Here is a 15,583-nt window from a genome sequence, read left to right as displayed (position 1 = left end):
TCATTGATTAAAGTTGGCATCATAGATCACCCATTAATAAATATTATTCTAACTTTCTATATACAATTATTTTTATAATAATAATACTATATAATATTATAATAAAATTATAATAATATATTATAATATAATATATATAATATTATATATATTATATTATAATATAATTTTCCCAAAAAATAAAAATAAAATTTTACGGAAAAAATGTAACATGAACTAACAGAAATTAACCGCCTTAATTAATCAAAAAGCTGCCTCAATTAAAACGAAAGAATTACTCTTAGTCAAGAAATATACTTCTACTTTCAAAGACTAACCCTTTCCTTTTGTGAATTTTAGTACTGATAATGTGAAATCCTGATTTATATGAATATATTAAATAAAATATTCAGTGAATTTAATATTATTATCATAGTACAATAAGGACAGATTATATGCATAGAATGTATAATTCTTCGGCCTTATCGATGACGTTACAATAAATACAATTAGCTGCACATTTTCTTATATAAGTAAAACGTCGTGAAGCATCTAGGTATTTGTTTGACTGAAGTTTTTCTATTTATAGAAATCTCGACATAGAAAGAAAAAATTTATTGAAATATAACAATAAAAAAGAATTTATGATAGAGGTCGATTAGGAGGGCAAAGGATTTATCATATCGATTAGAATAGTTGTCACTTTTTATTCTTTTGTCATAATTCAACTCCGTTGTTGTATTATGTATGTATAGTAACAAATCATTTGATCGAGTCAACACGAATACATGTACTGCATTGTTCGACAGTCAATTCCGTCGGATCGGTTGTGCAGCTCGCGTAAAACATTCCGCTTTTTCGCATAATCGAGTGGCATTTCGGCAACTGCCAGGCTCCTATAAACGAGTAACTCTCTTTTGTTCGTAGATCAGATAACGCTAATTACGCCAGTACATTACACGAGTGGAAGCTCTAAAATAACGAGTGCCCACCACCGTTCCATGTGCACCCATCCACATTTACCTCTGGCAATGCCTATCGCGTAGGTAGTTGTCTGTCCTAATTACCTACGGCCCGGCGAGACGCCTTCTTGCCTGCATGTAAACACCTTCATTACCACTGAACTGCTCCATAAAATATCCCCTCTCCGTTTCTACCATCGCTCCTACCATCCTTCTCCAAATAGCTGTTCAGTATAGAGTATAGGTACCAACTCAATTCGAGAAATTCTATAATCACAGCGTTTTCGATCAACAACATTCCTTACCTAACTGAATCAATCGATTGTTGAATTTTTCCCAATTTATGGTAAGCATTAAACAAGTTATTTGTTTATAAATATACAGCCACCGACAAAAATTAAAAAACGAGATAGTTATTTCTCTCGGATTTATTGCAAAAGTACTTTGCTGTTTGAGAAATTTCAGAAATATAGATTCGAAATAAAAATAACATGAAAAATATAACATTTTACATAACATAGTATAAATTTTTCAAATATAGTTTTTATTTCTTTCAAACATACCTTATAAAAGCCACAATTAATATTAAATTAAAGAAACCAAACAAAATCTTTATGGTCTTAATAATCTATTTCAAGAAACGTAATTTTTGTAAATATCTATTTGTAACGAACTTTTGTTTATTTATAAAAGTTCTTGCGATATTCTGGCAACAACAAAGTATTGATTGGATTAATCACACACAAAAGTCAACCAGTAGTTTAAATCATATTTCTATGATTTTTTGTACTCTAGGGATAGCCCTACTATACGTTCACCATCAAAGGTCCATCGATGTCAGCCAACACACTTTTTTGCAAGCAGTCGCTTTGGCTATCAGTTGCAATAAATATAACCTTCGGCATGACCTCTTTCATACTCTTATCACATAAGTGTCTACTAGATACCGGCCTGCTGGGTTGTATGGCTGTCCGGTTCGATTTGTGCAAAAATCGTGAAATTTGACGTCGTGGGTGAAAGAATAAACTTAAATTTCCTTGAGCATACTGCTTTTAATTAGACCGAGTTGCCTTTCTTTTTACGAAGCATGTGCTTCTTACAAACTATGAGAAAAAGAAGAAAAAAGAGAGGAAGAGAAAAGAAATTTTTGCTTAAAAAGTGTCATTTTTTTAACTCTTATAGCTTCATAAAAATTATAAAATCATAAGTTTCTTCCAAGTTACCGCGTCGCATTGTACGTACATGTTTCTGTTTTGCGAGTGCTTACATCTCCTGTGTTAGTAGCATATTAAGAAAAGAGATCTGTAATTTCTTAATATTTAATATGTTTAGTAATATTTAGTATGTTTTATTATACTGTGTAATGAATTCAGAAAAACATATCTAAAATTTCTGAATATCGAAGTCCCAAAGTAAGTATAGTCAATCCGAAAATGTCCACACCAGCATCATTCTATGCATCGGTAACTATGCATAACATTTATCCTAGCAAAGAAACAGCGATCGTTGCTGATGGAAATAAAAAAGCCTCCAGAATGGATTATATTCATGTCATCGATAAATTATCTAGTAAAATGTTTCATATTAGACAGTAAAGAAACCGTTTACCAACATCTCTCTAAACAGTTTTCAATTGTTATTGGAGATACCAATGCCGCAATAAGACACTTGATTTTATCTTCACAAAGAATAATACTTTGCAATGTTTCGCCATTATCTCAAACGAATATACATATAAATTAAAAAATCTTTATTTTCACCTTGCTAAGTTGACTTTATACTAACGCGAGGCAAGGAAGTCAAGATGCTTTTCTTCGAAACCTTTACAGAACCAAACGAATTTACATACAAACCACTATAAATTTAAAGATTGCAGGCTCCTCTTTACAAAGCCTCCTAAAAAGTTAATGCACGACAGTTTTATTGCTGTTTTAGTGCATTTTAAATGAAAGATGTGTTGCAGAATATCCCAGCCATTAGAATATCCCAAGGTACACCACGACTAGATTGCACGGACGGACTTCCTCGTATATGTGTATGTATTCAGTCCAGTGCATTCATTTAGTATTTAGTGTGACTGTAAAGTGGTCCTAGGTGGATTATTATATAATTTCTTTTTACAATGTTACAATAATTTAAATATCAACTACTTCTCGGCAAAAAGTTCGTAATTTCTAAATTTTCAATTCTGATTTTTAAATTATCGATATGGCGATAATATTTAGAACGTTTAAGTGATATCGCTTAAATGACTGACAAATCGAAACTTAATATTAAAATACTGTTGCAGTCGTGTCTATGATACGTCGAATTAGTTTGTATTAAAAATTGTTGTATTAACGCTACAAGTATTTAATTATCGAATTTTATAAATTACATTTGCGATACTTTTATATACGCATATATACGATATGTATATATATTACGATCATAGAGAAAATATTTCGTTTCACCTGAAATTATTACGTATGCTTGATCGAACATGTTTGAGGAACATATACAAAAATGTAGCAAAGAAACACCGCATATTTTTCCTTTTTTTGGCAATCGACAGACGGAACCAACTGTAAGTCTGAAACTCTCCCCTTCATCCCTTCTTGTCCTTCCACCTTTACGATTGAACGTGAGCCCAACATTGGAATAAAACTACGACGAATACTACCTCCATCACGTTAACGTCTCTCTTCCATCTTCTATCGCAGAGACCATTTATTTCGATCTTAACCAATGTCTTTCCAGAGTTCCTTTCAAATTGCAACGAAACGATTTCGACGCTCCACAAAAATTGTAGTAATGTCGATATGGCACTTTATAAAAAAAATATATACGTAAATGTGCACATAAGAAGCATCTATAAATTGTGTAAATATATATAAGTATAAAATCATATTATCCAAATATACATAATGTATATTTTATAAGTAGTAATATTTTGAAAGATGTCAATACATATATTTCAAAAAAGTCGTTAATAATTAAAAAGAAAAGTCATTATTTTCTATTTATTACATTGTTTTTAATATGTAAAATATTTGTTCTATAAACGCGAGACACGATGAAATAAAACGTGTGAATTTTAGAATATCCCATCGGAATATTTATTTAGTACATTTCCGAAATTTAATTTATTTAATTTAAAAAATATGTCAGTTATACAAAATAAATTTAATAAAAATAAACGTTTCACTGATGTTCGCATTTCGCGTCTGTCTCTCTTTCTCGTTCTCTCCCTCTTTCTGTCTCTTTCTTCCACGCTCTCTGCGTAATTTCTATAATAAAAATTTGCATTCAAAAAATCAACAGAAAATCTATATCCCACCGATATTTAATAAATATAACTCAGAAATATTAATCCCTTATACATTTGAGCCTTAATCATATTATCATTAGCGAAGCTTTCAACAGATAAATCCGCATGTAAGAACTAATCCAACTTTGAGATAAGTTCTACTAGTAAATTCCCAGCAAATTTCACGACCTTCCGATTACCGATATTTTACAGAAACTTCTATTTCCCTTTGCAGAAGCTCTTTTTTCAAGTATAATTTAGAAAGACTCCATATTAGATTGAGCATGGTTCGTCTATGATTGCTCTTTAACCGTTACTTCCTCAGAAAGCAATTGAACTTCGACTCTAGCCTTAGTATTAAATTAATTAAAATTAATACGATTATGAGCTCGCTGACTTTGTTTTCTCAACGTTCTAAGAGCATTCATATCGTTTTTCTCTAATATCTTATACGCAATTCTAAGTTAAAGCTAAACGATCTATCAATTTCATTTATCCGCTAATTTTCAGTAATTAATATAAAACTTAAAAATCTTTCAAGAAATTGTACATTTCACGAAATTTGCCAATCTTATTATTTTCATGCATCGGAGGATGTTTCTAGATTTTCTTCGTTGACAAGGTAACAGTTTTACCTCGCAACGAACCAGCACATCGGGTGTTGAAATGTTTCCGACGCGATAAGGATCGACGACTGACATTGGGAGAAAGGCCTCGGCTAGAGCTGCAGGAAAGACAGTAGGCAAAACTGTTAGAGCCTAGTTATACGGCGGTTGAAAGTGGCAGGCGGCAGCCGGCAACCAACCAAAGGGGTTGAGCAGTTTCCCTTGGGAGCTTGCTCGGCTCCGCGTGTTACAGCACCGTCTCCATGGCGCGATCTATCGCTCCATTGACCGCTACTCCATTATCAGGATAGTAATGCTGTAACCCCATATCCGTAACCCTGTCCTCCGTGTCACTTCCATCCCTTATTTTCGCGCCCTCGCCGTCACCGTTGCCTTCTCCCTTTCCCATCTTACTTTATCGGAAAACCTCCACGTCAGAAAGTACTTCCAGCGATGCTCGAAGATATTCTTTAAAAGATCATTATTCTCTTGAAATAACTTTAATTGATTGTCTGCTTTCAGTCAACCAAACGATTCGCCATTTTATTGCACTGCAATAGAATCCAAATACAAATTTAAACTTTTACCTCGGCCACATAACCTTGGCCGAGAATATAGACTGCTTTCAATCCAACTTTAATTGCAGAACCTGTTTTCGATCAACGAAACAATTTACCGTTTTGCCATGTCACTATACGATCGAAATACAAATTCAAACTCCCATTTCAATCGTTTTATTTCCGTTCGTGAAAACCGTAACTATAGAACTACACTTTTTTGCACTTTATTTTAATTGTTTTTACCGGTATATACAAAGTGCTTCAGGGGAAGTGTAAAATCACCAGTGATTTGATGATTATTTAGAAAATCATTCTGGGTAAATATTGCTTACATTTTCAGAATAGCATCAACGTTTGGAGATTTTTACACTTATCCTGAAATATATTGCGTAGTTTATCACTAGGCTATAGCATATTTATAATTATATTATATCTCCAACTTTTATAAATAACTTTCTCTTTAATAGTTCAATGAAATTTTGTTCAATATATGTAATTATGAATGGTTAAAATTAATGATCTCATTCATTAATGTTCAAATTATTATGTGCATAAAGAATAGCATACCTTCTTTAATCCTTATGCACAACAAAGATTGATGGAAGAACGTAAAGTTCATTTACAATTACAAGATATACCGTTATCGGATCCCTAATGTCTTGGCGTACTTTCATAACTCTGCACCTTGTCGCGCTAACACTTTGCTTTCCCGTGGTCTTATATTCACCTTCGCTACCCGCTTACTTTGGTTTATCGGGAAAATCCTTTGTTACGAATGTCTGAAAATCGCGAAAAGGGTTCGCCGATAAAACTGCTCGAGAACGATTCCATTTTACTTTCTATTTAACAGAATAAGAAAAACTTATCTAAAAACAAATCCATTTCCACTTTAAGATAATGATATATATTGTTATGGATATCGTAATAATATTTCACTAATATTATGTACATCGTGCGTAACAGTGTAAACAACATTTTATATAAATAACAAAAGCATGTAAAATCACGGGTATCGTGTTATTTATATTCTTTATGTTGATCGCCTTGATTTGACAAATATGTTATAAAAACCCTATAAAAATTTTATTATACAGAAATGATATACGCATCATACCAACAACAATAATCTTGGTTTAACATCCATGACAAAGATCATAATTATAAATACATGATACGAACAATATTTGATCTCAAGTAATTATCTGAATGAAATTTAATCAAAAAACTTTCTATTACTTCTTCTTTTGGATAGTGTGCAATGTTCTTAATATACTTCGAAGAAAATAGATTATCTAATGTAAAAATAGCTGTACTGCTACTAATAATTTACGTGCTCATTTTGCAAGAGCGATAACAAAATTTTAACGAGCAACACCATAATATTGAAGCGATCGAATATTCAAAATTTAACTTGGATTATTACCTCCATCCAAAATAGTTTCACTATAATTTCTCTGAGTTTATGTGCAATTTCTGCACGGTAGCAAAACGCAACCAGAATTTTTACCAATGATATTAATCTCAAGCGCTTTTATACGAACTCGTACACCGCATCTCTCTCGAATGATACTCTACCTATCGGGCGACTGCGAGACTATAAGACTATTCTCAATAAACAAGTACGGTCCTTTGGTATGGTCGTTTAAGTTACTTGGTATGATCGCATCTTTCAGTGCTCATAAATAGCAGGAACAATAAATAATGGAAGTTCCATGTGTCTGAAAATATAAATCATATGGACAATTCGTTCTTGGCCAATTACCAAGGGAGATATATTTTCGTAAAGGAATAGCAGTTAACCAGAAATCTTCGCATTACTTACGAAAACTGATAATACGTTCCGGCGACTCCTATTTAGAGCTTCTCGAATGATTTAAGTGCCGTTATCGGTGAACTGCGAAGCTGTGGCTTACACCGAGCTAAACGCGTTTGCCAAGTGGCCATTTTACGTATCGTAGACAGCATAATGAAAAAGAATTGAACGGGAATTAATCGTTAACGACAAACGAGGGAAGAATGTGCGATCACGGATTATAACGTAGAAAACAGTTTGCGCATCTGTTGTAAACATTAACGTAACAGTCATGAATTTCATAACTTTTTGATTGAAACATGGAAAGAAAACTGTAGCATATTAAGAACCTAATAAATATTTAGCGAATTCACGAAAAATAACGAGTTATTGGTTTTATTTTTATTAACGGTGGTTGAATCGTATTCCCCGCTACAATAATTGAAACTGCTAGAAATCAGTTAAACGAAATATCCAATCATGAACATTGCCAACGTATATGCAAGTTTATTCTCATAAAACAGAATAATACGTTTGCATACATTTGTATTATAAATTGCGATACATCTTAACACAATTTATTTACGACTAAATTCTTTTTTTTAATTCTCTATTGTTTCTATTACTTGTTTCCGATTCATAAATAAACTGAATCAATTAAAGTTTCGTAGCGATACATTTCTATATTATATGATTAAGTTAGCGTTTCTATCGCCTTTGATATCTGTGTGTAAATGTATACAATATATTATTATAAATTTTTTACTTGTAGCAGATAGATGTAGCTTTTGGATTTTTGGCCTAATTAGTATCTTCAATTCCTGCAATGACGCTTTTCGAATCAAAGAATATTTTAAATTTATTTCCAAAGGAACTAATAATAAATCCTAATGCTTTCCTCAAAGCATATATCTCGCCATTAATACCACAACATATGTTATTTAATTTATATGTTACATATGTTGTACAGAGATAATATTAAATAGCGTTGTTACTGATTACTAACTTCATCCATTTTAGATACTTCAATATAAATGTAACAAAAGGTAAGGTTTACATTTTGTAAATAAAGGGCCTGGCAAATATTTGAATTTGTGGACTTTAGGATATTGTTCGAATTCGAATTAGGAGTTTGTTTCTATCTTAATTTCCCACCATGATATTACTGGGATATTATTGATTTTTCTAAAGTAAAGTGTTGGAAAAGGTATCGAAGTTTATGAATATCAATTACTTGAAGAAATTAGAATTTAATATCTAGTAAAAAATTTAATCATGCCACCATACCATTCGTATAAAGAAAAGTACATTTTATTAAGTTATTCAAGTATTATGCTATTAAAATATTTAAAGGAGTTTTAATTTTTGATACTTGTAACTAACGGATTATTGTATTACAAAAATTATCTTTGTAAAAAGACACGAAGTTTTAGATTTTTTTTTTAACATTACATAAATGTTGATAAATTTACAATCGTAAAATTTATGCAGAATATATTTTATTATTTCACTATTATTCATTTCTATTATTATTCATTTGATTAACAATACAGACCTCAAATGTTTGTTTATTATTGACTAAAATACATTCTAATATCTTGTGTTTCCTTATTATATATTAAATCCAGAGGAAAACCTAATAAATTTCACTCAATTTTTATCCACATCAAAACTGTATCAAAGATTGCAAATTTAGATATATGTAAATGAACGTTAAAAGTTCCCAAGAAACGAAAAATTTGATACAATATCATCCCAATATCATATTTGATAAATGTCTTTCATTAGTTTCTATAAATACTTGTTTATTTTATATCCCACTGAAAATTAACATTCTTTGTTCTTCTTTGCTTTTTGAAATTAATGTTGATTACAGATTGAGGACATCGAATTTTGTCTTACATCTTCAACTTACACCTTACCAATAATTTGTTATTAAAAATATCTAAATACATATATGTATATAAGGTTATTAAAAAGAAGATAAATATTTCTTCCTCTTTTTTTACATAGCAACATCACCAGACATATATTGCTTGTAAAAAGGTTAAGCATAACGAGTATAATATATTAACATGAAAAATTATGTCTTCCGTAAACGCTAAAAATAAATATAAATTGTTTTTATATCATCCTTGAGTCTACAATTTGTTCAGATGTGGACGTTCGGTAAATTGTTTTAACAATGTTGTAACTGTAGTACGTAGACGTTTATTCTGTTGGATAAATGCCGGTAACAATCCTATAAATGCAATTGCGTTACTTATGTAAAATAAACATAAATAGTATGTTATAAGCATTGTAAATGCAGTAGATAATTACTATTCTGCACCGTTGGCGAAAGTTGTCGAATGTTATGAGCTGTTTTCAGAGAATTCCGTGAGCTTGCAACCGCAAGGATGCTCAAATTAATTACGGCCTCGCTTCTGATTTTGCTGCAAAGTAGATTTTGTGGTCGGCACGTCTTTTTTAAGGTTCATGAAAATAATTTTTGATTTAAGAAATATTATACTGACATGCTATAATTGAGTTAACAATTGTTTATCTATATACAATGCTACTTCAATTAATTGATTTTTTTTCGTACGTACGTAGAATTATTGACACTCATATCGGGCACAGCATTATCTTTGTATTTTGTTATCTTATATAAGAGAAAATGATTTAGATATCGGGTTGCTTATTCTACGAAAATATGAATTATTTATTGCAATTTGAAAATACGTGTACAATTTCTTTCTACAAAAGTTGTTGTATCAATAATATAATCAATTATATAATTCAATCAATCAATAATATAATTATGAGTAAAAAATAATATGGCTCGTTGAGTCCAGACGAAATTTTCATTATCTGATTTCCTCGAAAAGAAGACTCCGTGTCAGACTCCATCGTTCTCGCATCCAAACTAACTTACACCTACAATGTATTGAAGGCTTAAATACTGTTTATTTCGTTCAATTGAGTTTTGAATATCACGAGAGTAGAATGAGCACTGCGCCTTCAGCGATCTATATTGCCTTCCGCGTCAGTCTTTTGGTAAGTAGGTGAATTTTGTTATATGCATAGTTTTTTTATTTTGTTACATATGCTAATCTCTTGGCGATTGCTTCAGTGTCTCGTGGCTCAGCTATGTTTCTCATACATTATTAAGTATGAGATACGAAGTCTATCTTTTTCGAGGCGTGTCGGATATCATTTTCCAATAATAAATATTCTATTTGAAAATCCTGCAAATTCAAGTCTCAAAACAATTATACTCTTGTAAGGGTTGACAAATCTTTTTATACTTTTTCGAAAGGACATAGCCTTTTGGATAAAATCCTACAATGATTTTTTTTAATATTTATTTATTACAAAACTGTATATCTTCAAACAAATACCAATTTTTTTTAACTTTTCGTCACATTTTTGTTTTTATTGCAAAAATATTTAAATATATGACTGCAATATTACTTGTATAGTAAATTAAGGAGTACAATAAGTATCTTAGAATTTTCGTCGGATTTTCTCAAAGCTCAAAACGATAAAAAATCAGCTAAAGTTGGAAAACCCATAATATCAACCGCGTTAGTGAAAAATCATATTGCCGGCGGAGAGTCAATAACCTGTCTGTTGAAATATCTTTACCGAAACGTAATTTGTTGATATATTTTATTCTTAATTTCATGTTATTGTTTAAACTAATATAAATGTATATATCAATACCTTTATCCTATTATTATTAAACATTACTAACATGAATTGTAAAATTAAGTTAAAAGATGTTGGAAAATGCTACTCCATTCCAGAAACTAATTTCAATTCTTATCACTACGATATTTCATTTATCAAAACGCTAATGCAATCAGGCATTTATTATACAGTCCATTACTTCGTGATGGACAACGCATTGTCAAAACTGTTTTTGTTTTTTTTTTTTACACGCATTGTAGCGATGCAACGAGGCTAATGATTTTCCTATAAAGAATAACCATTGAAGTTACGCTATATTAAAGCATGGAAATATGCTAGAAATCCATAATTGAAAATTAAAATAGTATAAGTTCTTTAATTAACAAACATGAACTAAAAAAAAAAATTGTCCCAAATTATCAGACTGATAAATTAAATGTGTAAAAAAGCTGGTTAATAGGTTCAAAATATCATAATTCTATGACTATATGTATAAATAGCCGCAATTAAAAAATAAAGTATAATTATACATATAATTTTAAGGTAATAACAATTAATAATTTCTTACCTGCACATATATATAAAATTTATTTTTCTTCTGTTTTGTTTCATGTTATTTGTATTAAAAAGTACATAATTATATCTTCCAATCATTTTTTATTACTTATTGTGAATATTTCGGATAATATATGTTGTAAACGTTTTATTTATTTATTTAATTATCAGCGATAGCGATTTATTCTACATTAATTATTTAATAAAAATACTGATTATTTTGAAATAATTAGTATCCTAATACATATCATTTGTATTTTTAATTTTCGGAAATTTCTTTCACGCAGCGAGAATTATACCTGCTTTTCAGAACTTTTTTTTATTATTCTCCTCGAAATAACTTACAATTTGTTCATGTGAACATTTATTTGAATAACAGCTTACAGTATATTTCCAATAGTTCATGCCTTAGAGTTAAATATATTTGTTTGTAAATTATTAAGTATTCTAGTTAATCAAATCGTTAGGATATTTCTTACTCAGTCTCTCTGGGATAAACGTAGAATATAAGTTGTTTGCTAGCAGATTTGACTGGACTTCTACTTTCTTTTTATATCTCGAGGCAAGACGTGTTATTGTATTTTCAAAATTAACATTAACGCCTCTCTCATACACTACTGGTACTTACGCAACACTAAGATGATCCAGATACGAACATATTCTACTGGAATATATGCACATAATATACATACTATATACATACTGTATATGCCTACTACTGTTTTAAACATAAAACACATGTAGAACTATCTGAAGATTGATGTTACATATATATAACATTGATATTGAACACATCCTACCTACCAAACCACATCATTTATTTTTGTTTTTTTTTTGCATAAAAAAGTTTACACAATCTTTGGCTTAATTTCACATCTAGAGTAACTTTCTACCAATTGTTCGCTTCCATTCTGTTAGGTATTAGTCAAATTTCACGTGTGTTGAACAAGTTTTCGAACTCGATTTTCTCAAATACGAAGCCTTCAATACAATTTTGGTATTCTTGATTTTTGTTTTATTTTGAGTTATAGAAATTTTACTTATGCCACAAGTGTATGCCCACGTTGCATACACAACATCAAGGGTGAAAGACTTAGCGTTGATCGATATGAACTATGTCAACTATCGAACTATATATCAAATTCAAATGAAATTCATCAAGGAATTTATATTTATCATCTAACTAATTACACAAGTTTTTCAAAACTCAATCGACGTAGAACTTTATAAGGTACACATATGATCGTGGAACGTGGTGCATATTTGGAAATACGTGGCAAGCGTTTCATGCTCGAGGCGGTATTGGTAGTCTAGTCACGTAACCTAAGAAATCTCAACAGATAGAACTGATAAAAGCGAGCTCAGGCTATGACCAAGAAACGTTGAGCGATGTAGATAGGAACACAATAAATACACCGTTCGTTCTTCAATTTAGTATACGTTCAACAGTTCAACCCTATCACGAATAGAGAACCGTTGTCATCGAGTTTTCAGATAAGCATGAGAAGCCTGACAATATTCGAATTTTTATCTCTGAACGCTTCGCCTCATATTATTGCATACACAACAATTTTATTCTAGCTAACTTCTCTACAATACTATTTCGAGCTGAAATATTTATCAAATCTGTATTTTTTCGGTGACAGCTTTTGCTTACACAGTTGAATTTTTAAATTTTTTGAAAATATATTAATATAAGTAAATGTTTCTTAGAATCAATGACTGAAACTGTCCATGTCTATATTCGTTTATATTCTTCGAAGATATTTGAAAGCGATGACAAAATATAACAAAGAGATGACGAAGGAGTGCGCATCATGGATAAGGTCCTTACATTTTGGAGTAAGGTCATTCCTTTTCGAAACGACAAACATAGCGAATCGATCGTCTTGGACATTAAAACTGAACGTTTCCGGTAAAACGTATTTGTATTTAGGACTTTTACTTTGTACTTTTTACTTACGAAATGTAATAAACTTTTAAAGCGATTACCACATTTAACATAATACATAAAAATGCTGCCTTCTTGCACTTTGAAATGTATTCCATATCAATACAAAAAACAATTTACTTCTACGCGATGTGTTATATTAGAACGCTCAAATTTAATAAATATATTATACAATACACTTAGAGTAATATAGAATATTAAGAGTCTTTCGAATAAAATTTAAGTTTCCATAGATATCATATATATGAAAAAATAAGTTCATATAGACAAAATAAAGATTTGCAAATATTCTACATTCTACATTCTATGTACTTTTTATGTGGCTAGATAATATTGAACGAAGCAAGCTCAATGATGTTACCATAGTGTAGTTAAAAATATATATGTATAAGGTATATAATACGGTAAAGGTAAAATACATATGTATAAGGATGAACGTATTTTAATCTTAACGTTCGTTATAAACGATCGCTAGTCTAATATAGACTTGACAACTGAAGTCGAAATATACAACTTCTGAAATTTCTATTAAACACTGGCCATCATGAAAGAATTAAATATTGACTCGAAAATATTTAGTTTTAGCATTAGTTGTCGTTTCTTCAGTAATCAGTAGGTCGCAGATGTTTAAGCTGAATATTTCGATGAACATAAAAAAGAGAAGCGAAGCGTAAGCAGAGGTTTTTTTCATTCACTTTTTATTGTAACAAATATTACACTTTGGCTGTTTTATATATTTTTGTGTATTATGAGCATTGTGTGTACGTTTGCATCTTTAAATTCCCCGTAAATGCATAAAAATGTTAGTAATCAATATATAATGCATATATATAGAACGTATATCTGAAACCCAGAGCCAAGAAGTATTAAATCATACTTTTCAAACTTTACAGTAGAGCAAATCAAAGTCGCAAAAACATTGAAACAAAATATGGACCTAACATCATCTTCGCTTTTTATAGTATTATATCAGAAAGTAAACGGCTTAGAACGAAAGAATTTTCACCATCGAGAAGAACAGAAAGTTTGATATGGGAAATAATATTGAAAATAAAAGTCATTTTTTGAAAAATCTGGTCTTAATATACTGGGTCTGTGGTGCTGGGCTTTGGCATGTATATCGTCGCGTCTGATAAAGCTTTTAATCATTAGAATCTAAAAACGCAGACTAGGATATGCGCTTTTCACAAATGCAGAGAGGCGAGAACAGGCAGGACAATCAAATGAGGATGTCAAACATATTTTCCGGGTTTATGATCGTGATTGATTTTCCAATATAACCAGAATATGTCGGTAAGACATTACTGGAAGCAAACGCAGATGAGATACAGCTGCGGCAACTGTCGGCGATTTATAACAGGGCAGATACAGATGGAGAACTTCTTGAAGCGTAAGACGTCGGAAAAATTCTTCCAGCTTTCGACAGGCTTTCCTTTCGAGTTCTATCACATATAAAGTAATAATAGGAAATCGAGCGAAAAAATGTCCGTTCAGTTTCTTACGTGTATCCTCGGTACCATTGCAACACCGGTAACATCAAAGTTTCACGGAAGATTCGGTCATATAACTAAGACTTTTACGCGGTATGCACATAACACCCGCGTAACCGGTTTGTGTTTATTTTAATTACATTTCGATCGGTATTTTAGTTTCACTAATAGGATTTACATTGATCAATATTTATGTTTAACTCGTTTTCAGTTATATTCGAAATTTAAAATTGAGACTGTTGCTAGCATTCGAGTTAGTAGACTCTACGATGTACATATCTCTATGACACATGACAAATGATCCTATCTTTGTTATTCGTTGTGGAGTTTTTAGTATTTTTTTTTTTTCTTTTTATGTCACATTTGATTATTTTTTACGTCATATATAAAACACGCAGAACTACTGATATTAATCGATAAATTGAACTTATGGATTACACTCCGCCAAAGTGTTGTTGAAGTTATTAAACGATAAAGCACAGCAATAAAGTTGTGGAAATGAACAATCACAAAATTACAATGATTATTCCAAAAATACAAACGTATCATATTCTACTTTAAATTTACAACTAAGCGAATTAAATTGTAAAAGATGTTACTTGCTTCTATTTATTTATGTCCTCACCGATATCATAATACAAGTTACATCGTGATAGTAAAATACACATCTCGGTAGAATGATTGTAAGATATTACAGAATGGATAGATAGATCCAAGATAGGATA

The sequence above is a fragment of the Bombus affinis genome, chromosome 5 (assembly GCF_024516045.1).
Source record: "Bombus affinis isolate iyBomAffi1 chromosome 5, iyBomAffi1.2, whole genome shotgun sequence".
NCBI classification, from domain to species: Eukaryota; Metazoa; Arthropoda; class Insecta; order Hymenoptera; family Apidae; genus Bombus; species Bombus affinis.
The sequence above is the reverse complement of the archived record's forward strand: the minus strand, read 5'-3'. Positions refer to the sequence as shown.